This window comes from Dendrobates tinctorius, unplaced genomic scaffold, assembly GCF_039654945.1.
Source record: "Dendrobates tinctorius isolate UK_male_01 unplaced genomic scaffold, ASM3965494v1 ptg000093l, whole genome shotgun sequence".
In the NCBI taxonomy this organism is placed as follows: domain Eukaryota; kingdom Metazoa; phylum Chordata; class Amphibia; order Anura; family Dendrobatidae; genus Dendrobates; species Dendrobates tinctorius.
Genome location: NW_027361761.1, coordinates 24278353 through 24299087, shown reverse-complemented (window position 1 = coordinate 24299087; position 20735 = coordinate 24278353).

Sequence of the window (20735 nt, the reverse complement as noted above, 5' to 3'; positions counted from 1 at the left end):
CACTGCTGTGTAAACTGCTTTTTTAAAAGCAAAAATACTTTTCTTCCTCTTTTCTGCACAGTTACCAAGCGTTCATTTTTCCACCCTTTTGTGTGTGCAGCAGTCCTGCTTATTAGGCTGCCTGTGTCCATACTTGGACTGAGAGCATCATTGTCAGCGTCCTCAAACCTCTAGTGAGATCCAAATTCTCACCAATCCGATAGACACCCTCCACCTTGTCATACACCATCCAATTTCAGCCTGTTACATTGAGGTGTAATCTCTACTGGGCCAGAGACAATAGTTCTGTGTCCTCAAATCTATAGTGAGATTCAAATTCTCCCCAATACTATATACACCTTCTACCTTGTTCTACAGTACCATATAGCTGGTGGTATTTTGGGTACATTTTCACAAAAATGAGGAAGTATGGTGGAAGACGCCATGGAAGTGGGCGGGGGTGCCAGCTGGTCACGATGGTGGTGGTGGTGGTGTTGCATCTGTTGGTAGCGGTAAAAGCACAATAGCACCTAAGGCAGGAGGTGTTGAGCCTGCGTCATCGTCTGGCTCCTCAAGGCCTCGAAGGCTCTCTTTTCTGGGAGTAGGTAAACCACTTTTAAAGCCGGAGCTTCAGGAACAAGTTTTGGCTTACATTGCTGACACAGCCTCCAGCTCTCTCGCCTCCTCTTCTGAAGTTTCAAAAATTAAAAGCACTGAGTCGTCAGTGGAGGCTCCTGGTCAGGAACAACACCTTTCCATGTGTCCTTCACCCCTACCAAAAGTGAAGGATGTGGCAGGCCACACTACCGATTACTCCTTGGAGCTCTTTTCCCATACCATGCCTGGGTTATCAAGTCAAATCGTGAATTCCCCAGTCCAAGATAAATCTGACACGGAGTGTGGGTGGCCAGGGCAGTGGGGTTAATCGGTACCGGGCCGGTGTCTCAGAGGGATGTGTCACGTTGGTGGTGATGACCCGTTCTGTGGTCCTGGGTGTCCATGCAAAGGGGTGAATAACATTTATAGGTGAATGATACGTGACGCCACCTGTGGTTTCTGATCAGATTGACTCGCGCTGCAGTGTCACTTCTCTGGGACAGATGTTGTGGTGCAGCTAATAAGTAGAAGCCCTGCACAGGTAGGGCCGTAGTCGCAGGGCAGATGAAAGAGTTGGTAGATGGTGCGCCGAGCAGGATGTAGCAGAGCCGTGCGCCAGGCGCAGGAGAAAGAAGACAGACACAGTCGTGCAGTTCCTTTACCTGTACTTGGTAAGTGCCATCCAGGACCCAGATGGAGAAGGAGTTGGTCAGCCTGGAAGCAAATTTGGAATTCTCTCTCTGCAGATAGGTAGTGTGGCCTCCGTTCTAGCGCTTATCTGAGGTACTCGCAGTACTGAGTTTACTGAAGTTCCTCCTGTTGACTCTCTTTTGGAACTTTCTCGTATGGCAGACAGCCATAGCCTTTTCCTTCTGGCTCACACACATTGCTGCTGGGGCCTCCGAGCCTTAGTTGGGAACAGAGCATTTACAGCTGCTACATCCTCCGGTTTCTGCTGCAGGGCCGTCAGTGTCACTATAAACTCGGAGACCGGAATCTCGACCATGCGCTCCAGCTATGAGTGAGCCTTAACTCTGCTCATCCTCCAGCTCCCCTTCTCACGTCCACACACTTCCCCTTCCCTTCACAGACTGCCCTAACTTACCTCCTCCCGACCACAGAGAGCAGCTCCTCAGCAGTCAGGTTCAGAGGTCTCCCTGCTCGCCTGGAGTGGGAACTGTGTTGTGTGTTGGTTTAACTGCTAGAGAGATCCTTCGTTGCTCTCAAGCATGACATCACACTGCCTAGGAGGAAGGTAATACCACTGTGGCGACCGTACTCCTGGGGGCGCCACAAGTGCACTGATGCCCAGCCACTGCTAGATGATTCTGCTGGTACATTGACCCAGACCACTACATTCTCCTCGCACTCTACACAGCCAGAATCTGACCCTGATGAAATTCAGGTTCCCCTTCCCGCATACTATACCACCTTACACGGTGACAAAGAAGAAGGTGCAGAAGAAAGTGCAGGTTCCTTGAGCAGGTGGGGGAGGGCATACTCATGGGTGATGGCACTGGCACAGGGCCCCTCATACTACGCAAGTGTGTCTCTGCCGGTGGGAGGGCCCACACGTCGTCAGACACACCGCCGTACTATGAGGGGCCTGTGCCAGTGCTGTCGCCAACGAGTGGGCCCCCCTGCTTGCTCAGGATCACAGCACTTGCAAAGTTGAAATACTTACCTCTCCATGCTCCACCGCCGTGACGTCTTCTGCGTTTCCTGACAGTGACATTCTGGTCAGAGAGCGCGATGACATCACGTCTGTACGCCCTCTGCCTAAACAGTCCAAGTGCAGAGAAATGGAAGATGGGGACGACCAGGAGTCCAGACTAGTACAGGGATTCCCTAGTGAGGAGACTTATTTAATTGTTTTCAGTGTTGGGACAGGTATTTTTGTGGAGCACTATACTCTGGAGAATGATATATGAGGCCCACCATACAATGGAGCATTCCAAAGGTGGACATCAGACACTGGAGCAGCATTTACAGGGCTCATTATACACTGGAGCATTGGAAAGGGGGCCCATTATATATGGAGCATTATTTGGGCCCATAAGACAGTGGAGCTTCATCCATGGGGACCAACATATACTGTAGCATTATGTGGAGCTCATCATATACTGTTTCAAACATTATATGGGACCAATGATTCTGTATGGAGAAATATATGGGCCTCATTACTCTGTATAGCGCACTATGTGGTGGCCATAATACTGTATGGAGTTATATACTGTCCGTTTTTGGAGGTATTGGAGAATTTAAAACGGATATCAGTCATGAGATGTAAGAAGTGAAGTATTTTTCATTGTACTATACCGCTATTTCTCTGCCATATCAGAGGATCATGAATTGTGGCGTGTGTTAAAGAGCCCAGTGACACTCTTTGGCCCAGGGCCTACGAAAATCTGGAGCCAGCACTACCCCCCCTCACAACTTTAGCCAAATAACACCCAGTTTTCAATGCCTAACTATTATTATAAAGTAAATTAAGGTTGACAAGCTTAAGCAATAAGAATTGATGTTTTTGGCATTAAAATGGGCACTGTACGTGTGTTTCCTGTCCTCCACTCCCTGCTGACCTTGGTTCCCGATTGACTTGCATTGGGTTTCGTGTTTCAGTCGGCCTTCGAATTTTCATGATAATTGGCCGATTTTGTTCGACCCGACTTTTGAGAAAGTCGGGTTTCATGAAACCCTATTCGACCCGAAAAAAGGCAAAGTCGCTCATCTCTACCGAATAGCTATTCAACTGATCGTTAGGCCAACAGCCATCTCAGCCGATTCTCACATACACAGGAACTACCCCATACATATTAGACCAGAGGTAGACCAAATTGATATCAGCAGGTTCAACTGAAATTAGTCTAATGTCTATGGGGGGCCTTTAATCTTACATCGGGTGGTATAAAAAGCCAGCTCAATATTTGTTCCCATACACTGATCAGAGAGGTGACTGTTCTCTTTCACTGTAATTCTTCTGTTAAAGGAGGGCCACAAGTTCTCAGAAGGATTTAGGTCTGGTGAGGAAGCAGCCAGGTCATTATTCTTAGGCTACTTTCACACTTGCTTTTTTTTGCGCTGCGCGACCAGTGCAAACGCGCATAAAAACGCATCATGCGTATTCAATGCATTTTCTTGTTTTTTGCGTATGGTTTTTGCAAATAAACATGCGGTTTTTTGCGCTGACGTGCACATGACCATGCGCACGTCAGCGCTCCCATAGACTTTAATGTGTGTTTGGGTGAATTTCGTGCGCATTGTGTGCGCATGCGTTTTTTTTAGACAGGTCGGACGCACAAAAAATGCAACAGGATGCATTTTGTGCGCCCGGGCGCACACTACAAAAAAACGCATGCGCATACAAACGCATGACAATGCGCACCCATGTTAAGTATAGGAAAAAAAACGCATGCGCATTTATGCGCAAAAACGCAGCGCAAAAAAACGCAAGTGTGAAAGTAGCCTAAGTCTTTAAGGACTTGGATAAATTATATATGGGCAATTAATCAAGGCTCATAATACGACAGTCAAGTGACCACCGTATAGAAGTAGGGATTATGTGTTAAAGTTCAGTGCAAGGTAGCACACAAGGGTATATAGTGGAAAACATGCACCCAAGAACATGAACGCAAGGTTAAAAAGTATAGTTTTTATTAAATCAAAAATTGTAAAAGTAGAACATGCAGAAAAGACATTAAAATGGATGATGACAGAAAATGACCAGAAATAGGCACCGGAGCTACAAAATGGTAACAGCATAGCTGAACATAATACAAATGTAAAAAAAAAAAAAAAAAAAAAAAAAAGACACGGATGTGTCTTCCCCAGAAGAAGACACTGTAGCCTAAACGCACCTTGGGGTGGTGGCACCGCAGCTCTAAGGTAACCATGCTCCATGCAGGATTTATCGAGTACTCCGTCTTACAACTTTCTAACATTGATGTGCCTGTTTTTCCCTTCTGGATTATCTTGTACTATTATTATTATTACTATTATTATTATTTATTTATAAAGCACCATTGGTTCCATGGTGCTGTACATGAGAAGGGGTTACATACAAATTACAGATATCACTTACAGTAAACAAACTAACAATCACAGACTGATATAGAGGGGAGAGAGGATCCTGCCCTTTGGGGTTGACATGCTACAGGATGGTGGGGAAGGATACAGTAGGTTGGGGGTTGCAGCAGCTCCAGTGATGGTGAGGTGGTAGCTCTAGTAGTGGTGAGGAGGCAGCGGGGATCATTGCAGGCTGTAGGCTTTCCTGAAGAGGTGGGTTTCAGGTTCCGTCTGAAGGATCCGAGTGTGGTTGATAGCCGGACGTTTTGGGGCAGGGAGTTCCAGTGGATGGGGGCTATTCGGGAGAAGTCTTGGAGGCGGTTGGGTGAGGAGTGAATAAGTGTGGAGGAGAGAAGGAGGTCTTGGGAGGACCGGAGATTACATGAGGGAAGGTATCGGGAGATTAGTTCAGAGATGTATGGAGGAGACAGGTTGTAGATGGCCTTATAGGTCAGTATTAGTAATTTGAACAGGATACGCTGAGGGAATGGGAGCCAGTGAAGAGATTTGCAGAGGGGAGAAGCGGAGGAGTAGCGAGGAGAGAGATGAATTAATCGGGCGGCAGAGTTGATGATGGACTGGAGAGGTGCAAGGGTGTTAGCAGGGAGGCCACAGAAAAGGATGTTGCAATAGTTGAGGCGGGAGATGGGGGCATGCACAAGTAGTTTAGTAGATTGAGGGTTGAGGAAGGGACGGATTCTGTAAATATTTTTGAGCTGGAGGCGACAGGAAGCGGAGAGAGCTTGGATGTGCGGTTTGAAGGACAGGTCAGAGTCAAGGGTTACTCCGAGGCAGCGGACCTCCAGTATGGGGGAAAGTGTGATGTCAATTGTTATAGAAGGGTCGGGTAAGGAAGATCTGTGAGATGGGGGAAAAATGATTAGTTCAGATTTGTCCACATTGAGTTTGAGGAGGAGTATATGGCTGATAAACATGCTGTGATTCTGGACAGCAGAGAGGTGACGTCTGGGCCAGAGAGGTAAATCTGAGAATCATCAGCATAAAGGTGGTACTGGAATCCCTGGGACTTTATGTGTTGCCCCAGGCCAAGTGTGTAGACTGAGAAGAGTAGGGGTCCTAGAACAGAGCCTTGGGGGACTCCAACAGAGAGCGGATGGGATGAGGAGGTAGTGTGGGAGTGGGAGGTGCTGAATGTGCGGTTGGAAAGGTATGAGGAGATCCAGGATAGGGCAAGGTCTTTGATGCCAAAGAAGGAGAGGATCTGTTGTAGGAGGTAGTGGTCAACTGTGTCGAAAGCAGAGGACAGCTCTAGAAGGAGGAGTATAGAGTATTGTCCTTTAGCTTTGGCTGTAAGTAGGTCGTTGGTAATTTTGGTCAGGGCTGTCTCAGTGGAATGATGGAAGCCAGATGGGGCGGAAGCCAGATTGAAGATTGTGAAAAAGCAAGTTAGATGAGAGGTGGGAGGAAAGTACAGCGTGGACATTCTGCTCTAGGAGTTTAGAAGCGAATGGGAGCAGCGATATTGGGTGATAGCTGGACGTGGCTGTTGGATCGAGGGTTGGCTTTTTAAGGATAGGCGTGATTGTGGCATGTTTGAAAGCAGAAGGGAAGGTACCAGAAGTTAGTGATAGGTTGAAGAGGTGGTTTAGGGATGGGATAAGAGTGGTGGTGATGTTGGGGAGGAGGTGGGATGGGATAGGGTCAAGTGCACAAGTGGTGAAGTGTGATTTGGAGAGATGAGCAAGCTCCCCTTCAGTGATGTTAGATAAGGAGGTTATGGGGTTTGGGCATTGGTCGGGCATGCAAAGGGGTTGTGGTGGTTGAGCAATAAAGACTTGCCTTGTTTGGTCTATCTTGTTCTTGAAGTGTGCGGCAAAGTCCTCGGCAGGGATTAGGGAAGTCAGAGGGGGCAGTGGTGGGCGGAGGAGGGAGTTAAAAGTATTGAACAACTGTTTGGGGTTGTGGGATAAGAAAGATACAACGGATATAAAGAAAGGCCTGTTTAGCAGAGGTGAGAGCTGATTTGAACGCAAGTGTTGCTTGTTTGAGTGCAGTGAAGTCGTCTTGCAAATGCGTTTTCTTCCAGCGCCATTCTGCAATTCCGGATGCTTGACGAAGCTTTTTAGTGGTGTTATTGTGCCAGGGTTGTCTATTGATTCGTCGCACTCTGTTATGCATGACAGGGGCGACCGAGTCGATGGCTGATGCAAGAGTGACATTGTAGAAAGCAGTGGCATTGTCTGTGTCGTGGAGTGATGATTTGGGGGACAGTGGTAGAATAGTCAGAGAGTGCGTGGGTGTCAAGGTGTGCCAGGTTTCTACTGGGGGTGCGCATGTTGCTGGACATGGGTGACAGGTGAGGAGGACAGAGATGAGAAAGTGAGTAGGTGGTGGTCAGATAGAGAGGGGAGGTGGTGAAGTTAGAGAGCAGAGGCGGGTGAAGACCAGGTCTAATGTGTCCCCATCTGTGTGGGTGGCTGAGGAGGACCACTGAGTAAGTCCAAAAGATGAAGTAAGGGACAGGAGTTTGGAGACTGCTGACTGGTGGGTGTCAATGGGGATGTTGAAGTCACCCATGATGATGGTGGGAATGTCAGCAGAGAGGCCAAGGAAGGAAAAATTACGAGAGGTAAAGAGGTCGTGAATCACATGGAGTTTATTGCAGGCGGAGCGGGCATTCCAGAGTGATCCAGAGAGTAGGAGCAGGGTGGTGGTTGTCAAAGGCACGGATTTGAGGTGTGAAAGATTTCTGGTGTTTGTGTTGGTTTGGGAATGATAGAAGGGGGTAGTAATGGAAGGTATGGGCTGTGGGGGTCCAGGGTTGGGAGATATGTCACCAGTAGTGAGAAGCAGAGAGAGGGAGAGCATGTGGGAGGAGGGTGGGCGGCTTGTTTTGTATTTTATTAGGAGAGCTCTGAGGTTGAGGAGCAGTTCAGCAGAGGAGGGGAGGGAAGGAGAGATTATTTGGTTAGAGGGTGCTGGGGTTTGCGGATAGCGAAGGAGAGTGAGGATTAAAGGAGCCAAACCAGTTACCGCGTATGTCAGCATGGTGAGAGTAAGTTTGAAGGCAAAGAAATTTAGTGCATTTATACGCAGCGTTTAGTCGTACCTTCTGGTCACTTCAGGCATATTTCAGATATTATCCTTAGAACTACTAATCAGATCACTCATAAGAAATACCTGACTGCACACTCGTAGTTTTTTTTTTTTTTTTTTACATATTTCTGTATTATGTTTATCTATGCCGTTACCATTTTGTAGCTGCGGTGCCTCTTTCGGGCCATTTTCTGTCATCTATTTTAATATCTTTTATGTCTGTCCTATTTTTACAGTTTTTGATTTAACCCCTTCCTGACATCCGACGTACTATCCCGTCCACGGTACCCGGGCCCGTATGACCGTGGACGGGATAGTACGTCTACCGCGATCAGCGGCGCCCACGTGGTGAGCGCCGCTGATCGCGGCCAGGTGTCAGCTGATTATCACAGCTGACACCCGGCACTATGTGTCAGGGGCGGTCACGGACCGCCCCCGACACGTTAACCCCTTGCACACCGCGATCAAACATGATCGCGGTGTACCGGGAGTTAAAGGGAAGCATCGGGAGGGAGGGGGCTCCCTCCGTGCTTCCCTGAGCCCCCCACGGCAGCGCAATGTGCAGCGCTGCTGCGGGGGGCTCCTATCCTCCAGGCCCCCGAATCCAAGATGGCGACGGGGGCCTTCGGGGACCTGAGGAAGCTGGCTTTCTCAGTGCCTGCAAAGCGCAGGCAAGAGGAAGTCTTCTTCAATGCCTGTGACAGATTGCTGATCTGTCACAGTGATCTGTGATGTGACAGATCAGCGATCTGTCACAGGACAGTGATGTCCCACCTGGGACTATGTAATAAAGTAAAAAAAAAAATAAAAAAAAATGTAAAAATAAATTTAAAAAAATCGCCAAATAAATTAGAAAAAAAAAATAAAAAAAATATTCCCCCAATAAATCCATTTTTTGGAAATAATAAAAAAAAAAACAATAAAAGTACACATATTAGGTATCGCCGCGTCCGTAATGACCAGCCCTATAAAACTGTCCCATTAGTTAACCCTTTTAGCGAACCCCTTAAAAAATAAAAATAAAAAACGAAGCAAAAAATAATGATTTATTATCATACCGCCAAACAAAAAGTGTAATAACGCGCGATCAAAAAGACGCATATAAATATCCATGGTACCGCTGAAAACGTCATCTTGTCCCGCAAAAAACGAGCCACGATACAGCATCATCAGCGAAAAAATAAAAAAGTTATAGCTCACAGAATAAAGCGATGCAAAAATAATTATTTTTTATATAGTTTTCATTGCATAAAACCGTCAAAAACATAAAAAAACGACCTAAATGAGGTATCGCTGTAACCGTACTGACCCGAAGAATAAAACCGCTTTATCAATTTTACCGCACGCGGAACGGTGTAAACGCACCCCCCCAAAAGAAATTCATGAAACGCTGGTTTTTGTTCATTCTGCGTCCCAAAAATAGGAATAAAAAGCGATCAAAAAATGTCACGTGCCCGAAAATGGTACCAATAAAAAACGTCAACTCGTCCCGCAAAAAAGAAGACCTCACATGACTCAGTGGGTCAAAATACGGAAAAATTATAGCTCTCAATATGTGGTGATGCAAAAACTATTTTACAATAAAAAGCGTCTTTTAGCGTCTGACAGCTTCCAAACATAAAAACCGCCATAAATAGTAAATCAAACCCCCCGTTATCACGCCCTTAGTTAGGGAAAAATAATAAAACTAAAAAAAAAGTATTTATCTCCATTTTCCCGTTAGGGTAAGGCTGTGTGCACACGCTGCGGATTAGGTGCGGATTTTGTAAAATCCGCAGGTGAAACCGCAGGTCAAAAGACCTGCGGTTTTACCTGCGGATTGCTCTGCGGTTTTGTCCTGCGGTTTTTCATCTCCTCAATAGAGGAGATGGCAAACCGCAGGAGAATCCGCAGAAAGAATTGACATGTCAATTCTTTCTGCGGATTGAAAACCGCAGATAATCCGCGCGGAAAATTCCGCACCGTCTGCACTGCGGTTTTTGATTCCCATAGGGAATCATGGTACTGTACACCGCAGCAAAAACTGCTGCTGGTCCGCAGCGGCCAAAACTGCTGCGGAACCGCAGCAAAATCCGCAGCGTGTGCACACAGCCTTAGGGTTAGGGCTAGGGTAAGGGCTAGGGTTAGGGCTAGGGTTAGGGTTAGGGCTAGGGCTAGGGTTAGGGCTAGGGTTAGGGCTAGGGTTAGGGCTAGGGTTAGGGCTAGGGTTAGGGCTCAGATTAGGGTTAGGGGTGTGTTGGGGTTAGGGTTGGAGTTATAATTGGGGGTTTCCACTGTTTGGGCACATCAGGGGCTCTCCAAATGCAACATGGCGTCTGATCTCAATTCCAGCCAATTCTGAGTTGAAAAAGTCAAATGGTGCGCCTTCCCTTCCAAGCTCTGCCATGCGCCCAAACAGTGTTTTACCCCCACATGTAGGGTATCAGCCTACTCAGGACAAATTGCAAAACAATTTTTGGGGTCCAATTTCTCCTGTTACCCTTAGGAAAATAAAAAATTGGGGGCAAAAATATCATTTTTGTGGAAAAAAATGATTTTTTTATTTTCACGTCCGAGTGTTATAAACTTCTGTGAAACACTTGGGGGTTCAAAGTGCTCACCACACATCTAGATAAGTTCCGTGGGGGGTCTAGTGTCCAAAATGGGGTCACTTGTGGGGAGTTTCAATAGTTTAGGTACATCAGGGGCTCTCCAAACGCACATGACACCCGCAGACCATTCCATCAAAGTCTGCATTCCAAAACGTCACTGCTTCCCTTCCGAGCCCCGACGTGTGTCCATACAGTAGTTTTCTCCCACATATGGGGTGTCAGCGTACTCAGGCCAAATTGGAAAACAACTTTTGGGGTCCAATTTCTCCTGTTACCCTTGGGAAAATGAAAAAATTGGGGACTAATTGATCATGTTTCTGGAAAAAATACGATTTTTTTATTTTCATGCCCTGGCATTATAAACTTCAGTGAAGCCCTTGGGGGTTCAAAGTGCTCACCTCACATCTAGATAAGTTCCTTAGTGGGTCTAGTTTTCAAAATGGGGTCATTTGTGGGGGGTTTCCACTGTTTAGGTACATTAGGGGCTCTCCAAAGGCAACATGACACCCGCAGACCATTCCATCAAAGTCTGCATTCCAAAACGTCACTACTTCCCTTCCGAGCCCCGACGTGTGCCCATACAGTAGTTTTCTCCCACGTATGGGTTATCAGCATACTCAGGACAAATTGGACAACAACCTTTGGGGTCCAATTTCTCCTGTTACCCTTGGGAAAATAAAAAAATGGTGACTAAAAGATCATGTTTGTGGAAAAAATACGAATTTTTTATTTTCACGCCCGGGCATTATAAACTTCTGTGAAGCACTGGGGGGTTCAAAGTGCTCACCACACATCTAGATAAGTTCCTTGGGGGGTCTAGTTTACAAAATGGTGTCATTTGTGGGGGGTTTCCACTGTTTAGGTAAATTAGGGGCTCTCCAAAGGCAACATGACACCCGCAGACCATTCCATCAAAGTCTGCATTCCAAAACGTCACTACTTCCCTTCCGAGCCCCGACGTGTGCCCATACAGTAGTTTTCTCCCACATATGGGGTATCAGCATACTCAGGACAAATTGGACAACAACTTTTAAGGTCCAATTTCTCCTGGTACCCTTGGGAAAATAAAAAAATGGTGACTAAAAGATCATGTTTGTGGAAAAAATAAGAATTTTTTATTTTCACGCCCAGGCGTTATAAACTTCTGTGAAGCACTGGGGGGTTCAAAGTGCTCACCACACATCTAGATAAGTTCCTTGGGGGGTCTAGTTTACAAAATGGTGTCATTTGTGGGGGGTTTCCACTGTTTTGGTACATTAGGGGTTTTCCAAACGCGACATGGTGTCCGATCTCAATTCCAGCCAAAAACGTCAAATGGCGCTGCTTCCCTTCCGAGCTCTGCCATTCACCCAAATAGTGGTTTACCCCCACATGTGGGGTATCAGCGTACTCAGGACAAATTGCACAATAACTTTTAGGGTCCTGTTACCCTTGGAAAAATAAGAATTGAGGGTGAAAAGATCATTTTTGTGGAAAAAATATGATTTTTTAATTGTATGGCTTTATGTTATAAACTTCTGTGAAGCCCATGGGGGTTCAAAGTTCTCACCACACATCTAGATAAGTTCCTTAGGGGGTCTAGTTTCCAAAATGGTGTCATTTGTGGGGGGTTTCCACTGTTTTGGTACATCAGGGGTTTTCCAAACGCGACATGGTGTCCGATCTCAATTCCAGCCCAAAACGTCAAATGGCGCTGCTTCCCTTCCGAGCTCTGCCATGCGCCCAAATAGTGGTTTACCCCCACATGTGGGGTATCAGCGTACTCAGGACAAATTGCACAATATCTTTTAGGGTCCTGTTACCCTTGGAAAAATAAGAATTGAGGGTGAAAAGATCATTTTTGTGTAAAAAATATGATTTTTTAATTGTATGGCTTTATGTTATAAACTTCTGTGAAGCCCATGGGGGTTCAAAGTTCTCACCACACATCTAGATAAGTTCCTTAGGGGGTCTAGTTTCCAAAATGGTGTCATTTGTGGGGGGTTTCCACTGTTTTGGTACATCAGGGGTTTTCCAAACGCGACATGGAGTCCGATCTCAATTCCAGCCCAAAACGTCAAATGGCGCTGCTTCCCTTCCGAGCTCTGCCATGCGCCCAAATAGTGGTTTACCCCCACATGTGGGGTATCAGCGTACTCAGGACAAATTGCACAATAACTTTTAGGGTCCTGTTACCCTTGGAAAAATAAGAATTGAGGGTGAAAAGATCATTTTTGTGGAAAAAATATGATTTTTTAATTGTATGGCTTTATGTTATAAACTTCTGTGAAGCCCATGGGGGTTCAAAGTTCTCACCACACATCTAGATAAGTTCCTTAGGGGGTCTAGTTTCCAAAATGGGGTCACTTGTAGGGGGTTTCCACTGTTTAGGTACATCAGGGACTCTCCAAACGTGACATGGCGTCCAATCTGAATTCCAGCCAATTTTGCATTGAAAAAGTCAAACGGCGCTCCTTCCATTCTGAGCTCTGCCATGCGCCGAAACAGTCGTTCCCCCCCACATATCAGGTATCTGCGTACTCAGGACAAATTGCACAATAACTTTTGCAGTCCAATTTCTCCTGTTACCCTTGGTAAAATAAAAAAAATTGAACCTGAATTATTTTTTTTATGAAAAAAAGTTAGATGTTCATTTTTTTTAAATATTCAAAAAAATTCCCGTGACGCACCTAAAGGGTTAATAAACTTCTTGAATGTGGTTTTGAGCACCTTAAGGGGTGCAGTTTTTAGAATGGTGTCACTTTTGGGTATTTTCTATCATATAGACCCCTCAAAGTGGCTTCAAATGTGATGTGGTCCTAAAAATAAAATGGTGTTGTAAAAATGAGAAATCGCTGGTCAACTTTTAACCCTTATAACTTCCTAACAAAAAAAAATTTTGGTTCCAAAATTGTGCTGATGTAAAGTAAACATGTGGGAAATGTTACTTATCAAGTTTTTTGTGTGCCGTATCTCTGTGATTTAAGGGCATAAAACTTCAAAGTTGGAAAATTGCAAAATTTTCAAAATTTTTGCCAAATTTCCATTTTTTTCACAAATAAACGCAAGTTATTTGAATGAAATTTTACCACTAACATGAAGTACAATATGTCATGAGAAAACAATGTCAGAATCACCGGGATCCATGGAAGCGTTCCAGAGTTATGACCTCATAAAGGTACAGTGGTCAGAGTTGTAAAAATTGGCCCGGTCATGAACGTGCAAACCACCCTTGGGGGTGAAGGGGTTAATAAAAACTATACTTTTTAACCTTACGCTCATGTTGCTTGGTGCATGTTTTCCACTATATGCTCTAGTTTTTAAGGACTTTCCTTGCCCTGAGCAGTGAAGACTTCGATGCTGCGATGGAGCATGATCCTACATAAAAATCATGGTTTACTTGAAAGCTTGAGACTTTTTTTTTTCTGTACCACTGCCGGAAGAAAGTGTTTTATAAAAACTGGCAGGGGGTTTGGAAGTTGATTTTGAGTTCATCTTTAACCCGAAAAGTCCAATGAGCCCATCATTAATAATCCCGGCTGCTGAATATATTAATCTACAACTCAATCTTGATACTTTCAGAATCATTCATGTAATCATACACCTAATTGCAGAGGAGCGGTCCAGTAGTTACAGTCACAGGTGCGGAGGGATTAGTCAGATATCCGCGACTAGTCAGTGCTTATTGTGCTTTAGGGATTAAAAGTCTCGCTGGCCGGCAACTCATGAACTGTGGAAGGGAAAGGCGAACTGTGCGGACTATATTGGATTGGGCGCCAACAGTTTGCTACATTACATCAGTGGGGGATCCTTTCCTCACAAAATAATTCCATGCATAAGTATTCACTCTCCACGCTACTATCACATCCCACCATCAGGATAGTCATATGATTACAGTGGGGAAAAAAAAGTATTTAGTCAGCCACCAATTGTGCAAGTTCTCCCACTTAAAAAGATGAGAGAGGCCTGTAATTGACATCATAGGTAGACCACAACTATGAGAGTCGAAATGAGAAAACAAATCCAGAAAATCACCTTGTCTGTTTTGGCAAGATTTATTTTACAAATTACAGTGGAAAATAAGTATTTGGTTACCTAAAATCATGCAAGACTTCTGGCTCTCACAGACCTGTAACTTCATCTTTGAGAGGCTCCTCTGTCCTTCACTCATTAGGCCTATTTCACACTTCAGTTTTTGTCCATCAGTCAAGATCCGCCGTTTTAAAAAAAAAACGGATCCGCCATTTTGCTTGGCGGATCCGTTTTTTTTCCCATTGAGATGCATTACCGGCAGATCTTGACGGATGGCCATCCGTTGGATCCGTTTTTTTACGGATCCGCCAAAATTTTGACGTCCGCCGACATGCCCGAACGGAGCATGTAACGTTTTTTCGGGCGGCAGGATCCGCACTTCACACTGCGCATGCCCGAAAGACTTCACTCAGCCTGAAATTTAACCCTAAAGTCTGTTCTGGCGGCTGGAAAAAAAAATCCCCTCTCTCCCCCCGGGCAACGGTTCCTTTAAAATTCTTCATTCATCGGATTCGTCAAAAAAACGGTCCAGTGGCATCCATTCACATCAGTTTACCAACGGATCCGCCTTCCGCCATTTTGGTGGATTTTAACTGACACAAAAAACTGAAGTGTGAAACAGGCCTTACCTGTAGTAATGGCACCTGTTTGAACTTGTTATCAGTATAAAAGACGCCTGTCCACAACCTCAAACAGTCTGACTCCAAACCCCACTATGGTGAAGACCAAAGAGCTGTCAAAGGACACCAGAAACAAAATTGCAGCCCTGCACCAGGCTGGGAAGACTGAATCTGCAATAGGCAAGCAGCTTGGTGTGCTGGAATCAACTGTGGGAGCAATAATAAGAAAATGGAAGACATACAAGACCACTGATAATCTCCCACGATCTGGGGCTGCACGCAAGATCTCACCCTGTTGGGTCAAAATGATCACAAGAACGGTGACTACACAGGGGGACCTAGTGAATGGCCTGCATAGACCTGGGACCACCATAACAAAGGCTACCATCAGTAACACACTACGCCGCCAGGGACTCAGATCTTACAGTGACAGACATGTCCCTCTGCTTAAGCCAGTACATGTCCGGGCCTGTCTGAAGTTTGCTAGAGAGCATTGGATTATCTAGAAAAGTATTGGGAGAATGTCATATGGTCTGATTAAACCAAAGTAGAACTGTTTGGTAGAAACAAAACTCTTCTTGTTTGGAGGAGACAGAATGCAGAGGTGCATCCAAAAAAAACACCATACCTACTGTGAAGCATAGGGGTAGCAACATCATGCTTTGTGGCTGTTTCTCTGCAAAGAGACCAGGAAGACTGATCCATGTACATGAAAGAATGAATGGGGCCTTGTATGGTGAGATTTTGAGTGCAAACCTCCTTCCATCAGCAAGGGCATTGAAGATGAAACGTGGATGGGTCCTTCAGCATGATAGTGATCCCAAGCACACCGCCAGGGCAATGAAGGAGTGGCTTTGTAAGAAGCATATGAAGGTCCTGGAGTGGCCTAGCCAGTTTCCAGATCTCAACCCCATAGAAAACCTTTGGAGGGATTTGAAAGTCCGTGTTGTCCAGCAACAGGCGCAAAACATCACTGCTCTAGAGGAGATCTGCATGAAGGAATGAGCCGACAAACCACCAACAGTGTGTGCCAACCTTGTGAAGACTCAGAAAACATTTGACTTCTGTCATTGCCAACATAGGATATATAACAAAATCTTGAGATGAACTTTTGTTAATGACCAAACACTTATTTTCTACCATAATTTGCAAAATAAATCTTGCCAACTCAGACAAGGTGATTTTCTGGATTTGTTTTCTCACTTTGACTCTCATAGTTGTGGTCTACCTATGATGTAAATCGGAGGCCTCAACTTTTTAAGTGGGACAACTTGAACTTGCACAATTGGTGGCTGACTAAATACTTTTTTTCCCCACTGTTTTTTGATATTGCACTATATTCCTATGGGTTTCCAGAGATGGTGAGAGGTCTGTAAAGTACAAATGCAGACAACGATCAGGGATCCTTACAAGACACAGTGGCACATTGGTGACATCTGCTGGTGAAGAGCAACAGCAGTTTTCAGTACACAAAGCTTAAGAAAACAAAATGAGCATCTACCCTGTACTAAGTGAATAGTAATAGTACATGTAAACAACATAGTTAACACTATTTTGATAAAGTGTAAAAGCCATCCAACCGCGACAAGGTGTACCCAATTGAGACAGTCCTAGCCTCTACTAAAAAAAAAAAAAACTCACCTTGTGTTAGGTTAAGTTCACATTTGCGTACTGGGGCTTTGCGGAGGGCTGCGTACTTCCTCCGTTAAGCCCCGCCTACTTCTGCATGCATCCTGCGTACCTATCTTTAACATTGAGTACGCAGGGCATGCATATGTATGCGGTTGGGTCCACGTGCGTCTTTTTGAAGCGCTGACGAACACGTTGCATTTATTGCGGACAGCGGGCACGTCAAAATGATGCATCCGCATGTCCTGTGTACCCAATGTTAAAGATAGGTACACATGACGCATGCAGAAGTATGCGGAAGAAGGCAGAGGAAGTACGCAGCCCTCCGTAAAGCCCCGATACGCAAATGTGAACCTTACCTTAGCCGACCAGAGAAAGACCCAGGTCCGACTGTTCAGAAACCTACCCAAGGGAAGCTATATAGATAAAATGCCAAGTATACCAACTTATGCTCCGGCTCATTTCTTTGGTTTTGCTGTAGGTTTTTTGTACAAACAGGGGTGTTGCTCTTTTTATTTAAAGCAAGGCATGTCATCTATATACGGTCCCATGGCCAGGCGTCTGCACAATCGGGCCTGGGTCCTTCTCTGCCCCTATCTACATTTAGACTGACACAAAGTGAGGTTTTAATACTAGAAGTTAGGTCTGTCCTGATTGGGAACACCTTGTCGCGGTGGGATGGCCATTACACTTTTTTGATCAAAATAGTGTTAACTGTCCCATGTTATTTATATGTACTATTACTATTCACTTTTTAATGGTTGGTTTTGTCTGTTAAACGGCCACAGTGTGAACGTGCGCTTACACATTGTGTGTACAGCAACTTGTTCTCAGACTCATTTCTTTGGTTTTGATAAAGTTTTCTGTAGAGACTCATTAAAGTTCTACTCAGTAAGACTCAGACTCAGTAAGTTCCACTCATAGTCTGACCACTAAGTGATGAGTATTATAACTAGGGTTGATCGAATAACTTCGGATAGGTGCTTATCCGAATAGCTATAGCCCTTCCCGGATCACTCCCGACAATCAGCTGTTCGGCGCCGCAGCTGCATGTGTCCCGGCTGTGTGACAGTCACAGCACAGGTATGGATAGCCTGTTTGTTGAGACAGTCACGCAACCGTGACACATGCAGCTGCGGCACCGAACAGCTGATTATCGGGAATGCTCCAGGTATCCGGGTTTCCAGGGCAGCTATTAAGGAAGGGCCATAAGCACCTATCTGAAGCTATTCGCTCATCCCTAATTATAACCTATTATATACAGACTATATAGAGAAAATTATTGAGTCAAAATCATTGAATTCAGGTTAATCCTTCACCCCCACACCATGGCCCCTGCTTTTAATAACGTGATGGAATGGCTGGTGATAAAGAGTTAACCAATACCAGCGTGGTCCTACAGTTGTGGCCAAAAGTATTGACACCCCTGCAATTCTGTCAGATAATACTCAGTTTCTTCCTGAAAATGATTGCAAACACAAATTCTTTGGTATTATTATCTTCATTTAATTTGTCTTAAATGAAAAAACACAAGAGAATGAAGCAAAAAGCAAAACATTGATCATTTCACACAAAACTCCAAAAATGGGCAAGACAAAAGCATTGGCACCCTCAGCCTAATACTTGGTTGCACAACCTTTAGCCAAAATAACTGCGACCAACCGCTTCCGGTAACCATTAATGAGTTTCTTACAATGCTCTGTGGAATTTTAGACCATTCTTCTTTGGCAAACTGCTCTAGGTCCCTGATATTTGAAGGGTGCCTTCTCCAAACTGCCATTTTTAGATCTCTCCACAGGTGTTCTATGGGATTCAGGTCTGGACTCATTGCTGGCCACCTTAGAAGTCTCCAGTGCTTTCTCTCAAACCATTTTCTAGTGCTTTTTGAAGTGTGTTTTGGGTCATTGTTCTGCTGGAAGACCCATGACCTCTGCGGGAGACCCAGCTTTCTCACACTGGGCCCTACATTATGCTGCAAAATTTGTTGGTAGTCTTCTGACTTCATAATGCCATGCACACGGTCAAGCAGTCCAGTGCCAGAGGCAGCAAAGCAACCCCAAAACATCAGGGAACCTCTGCCATGTTTGACTGTAGGGACCGTGTTTTTTTTCTTTGAATGCCTTTTTTTCTCCTGTAAACTCTATGTTGATGCCTTTGCCCAAAAAGCCCTACTTTTGTCTCATCTGACCAGAGAACATTGTTCCAAAACGTTTTAGGCTTTTTCAGGTAAGTTTTGGTAAACTCCAGCCTGGATTTTTTATGTCTCGGGGGTAAGAAGTGGGGTCTTCCTGGGTCTCCTACCATACAGTCCCTTTTCATTCAGACGCCAACGGATAGTACGGGTTGACACTGTTGTACCCTCGGACTGCAGGGCAGCTTGAACTTGTTTGGATGTTAGTCGAGGTTCTTTATCCAACATCCGCACAATCTTGCGTTGAAATCTCGTCAATTTTTCTTTTCCGTCCCCATCTAGGGAGGTTAGCCACAGTGCCCTGGGCTTTAAACTTCTTGATGACACTGTGCACGGTAGACATAGGAACATTCAGGTCTTTGGAGATGGACTTGTAGCCTTGAGATTGCTCATGCTTCCTCACAATTTGGTTTCTCAAGTCAACAGACAGTTCTTTGGTCTGCCATTGCAAGGATGCCATTATAAGGATAAATATTGAACTATGAGATAAGTGACCAGAAGGTACGCCAAAACTGTTTAAAATACCACATTTCGTTGTTAGCTCCACACCTACTCTTACCATGCTGAAATATGCTCTAATGGTTTTGCCTCCATTACTCCTGACTCTCCTTCGCTATCCACAGACCCCAGCACCCTCTAACCAAGTAATAATCTCTCCTTCCCTCTTGCCCCCCCCCCCCATCTGACCACCTCCACTGACCTGCTACTCAACTTCACATCTCTCCTAACACACAAAACACATCTCCCACTCTCCTCCTCTCACCTGCTCTGCCTCTCTCTGCTGGCAACATATCTCCCAATCCTGGACCCCCACAGCTCACACCTCCCATTATTACCCCCTTTTATCCAAAAAAAACCACCCAAAATCTTTTCAACCTCAATCCCATGCCTTTGACGCCCACCACCCTGCTCCCTCTCTCTGTGTATCACTCTGGAATGCCCGTTCCGTCTGCAATAAACTCCATGTGATTCACGACCTCTTTACCTCTCGTAATTTTTCCTTCCTTGGCCTCACTGAAACATGGCTGACACCCTCCGACACTGTCTCCCCTGCTGCGCTATACTATGGTGGCCTCCACTTCACCCACACTCATCGCCCTGGCAATAGACATGGTGAAGGAGTGTGCCTTCTCCTTTCTTCCAACTGCACCTTCAACTCAATTCCACCTCTACCCTCCCTTATCCTCCCCTCTTTTGAAGTCCACTCTGTCCGCATCTACTCTCTCTCCAACCTCCAAGTGGCTGTCATATACCGACCTCCAGGCCCCACCACTGCCTTTATTGACCAATTCTCCAACTGGCTCCTCCACTTTCACTACGCTGACATTCCCACCATCATCATGGGTGACTTCAACATCCCCATTGACACCCACCAGTCAGCAGCCTCAAAACTTCTGTCGCTCACTTCTTCCTTTGGATTTACTCAGTGATCCTCCTCAGCCACCCACACATTAGACCTGGTCTTCACCCGCCTCTGCGCTTTCTAACCTATCCCTCTATCTGACCATCATCTACTCACTTTCTCATCCCTGTCCGCCTCACCTGTCACCCATGTCCAGCAACACGTGCACCCCCGCAGAAACCTTGCACATCTAGACACTCGCATGCTCTGACTCTGTCCTACCACTGTCCTCCATATCTTCACTCCACGACAGACACTGTCACTAGTTTCTACAATGCCACTCTTGCATCAGCCATCGACTCGGTCGCCCCTGTCATGCATAACAGAGTGCGAGGAATCAATAGACAACCCTGGCACAATAATACCACTAAAAAGCTTCAGCAAGCATCCAGAATTGCTGAACGGCGCTGGAAGAAAACGCATTCCCAAGACTTCACTGCACTCAAACAAGCAACACTCGCATTCAAATCAGCTCTCACCTCTGCTAAACAGGCCCACTTCACATTCCTTGTATCTTCCTTATCCCACAACCCCAAACAGTTGTTCAATACTTTTAACTCCCTCCTCCACCCACCACTGCCCCCTCTGACTTC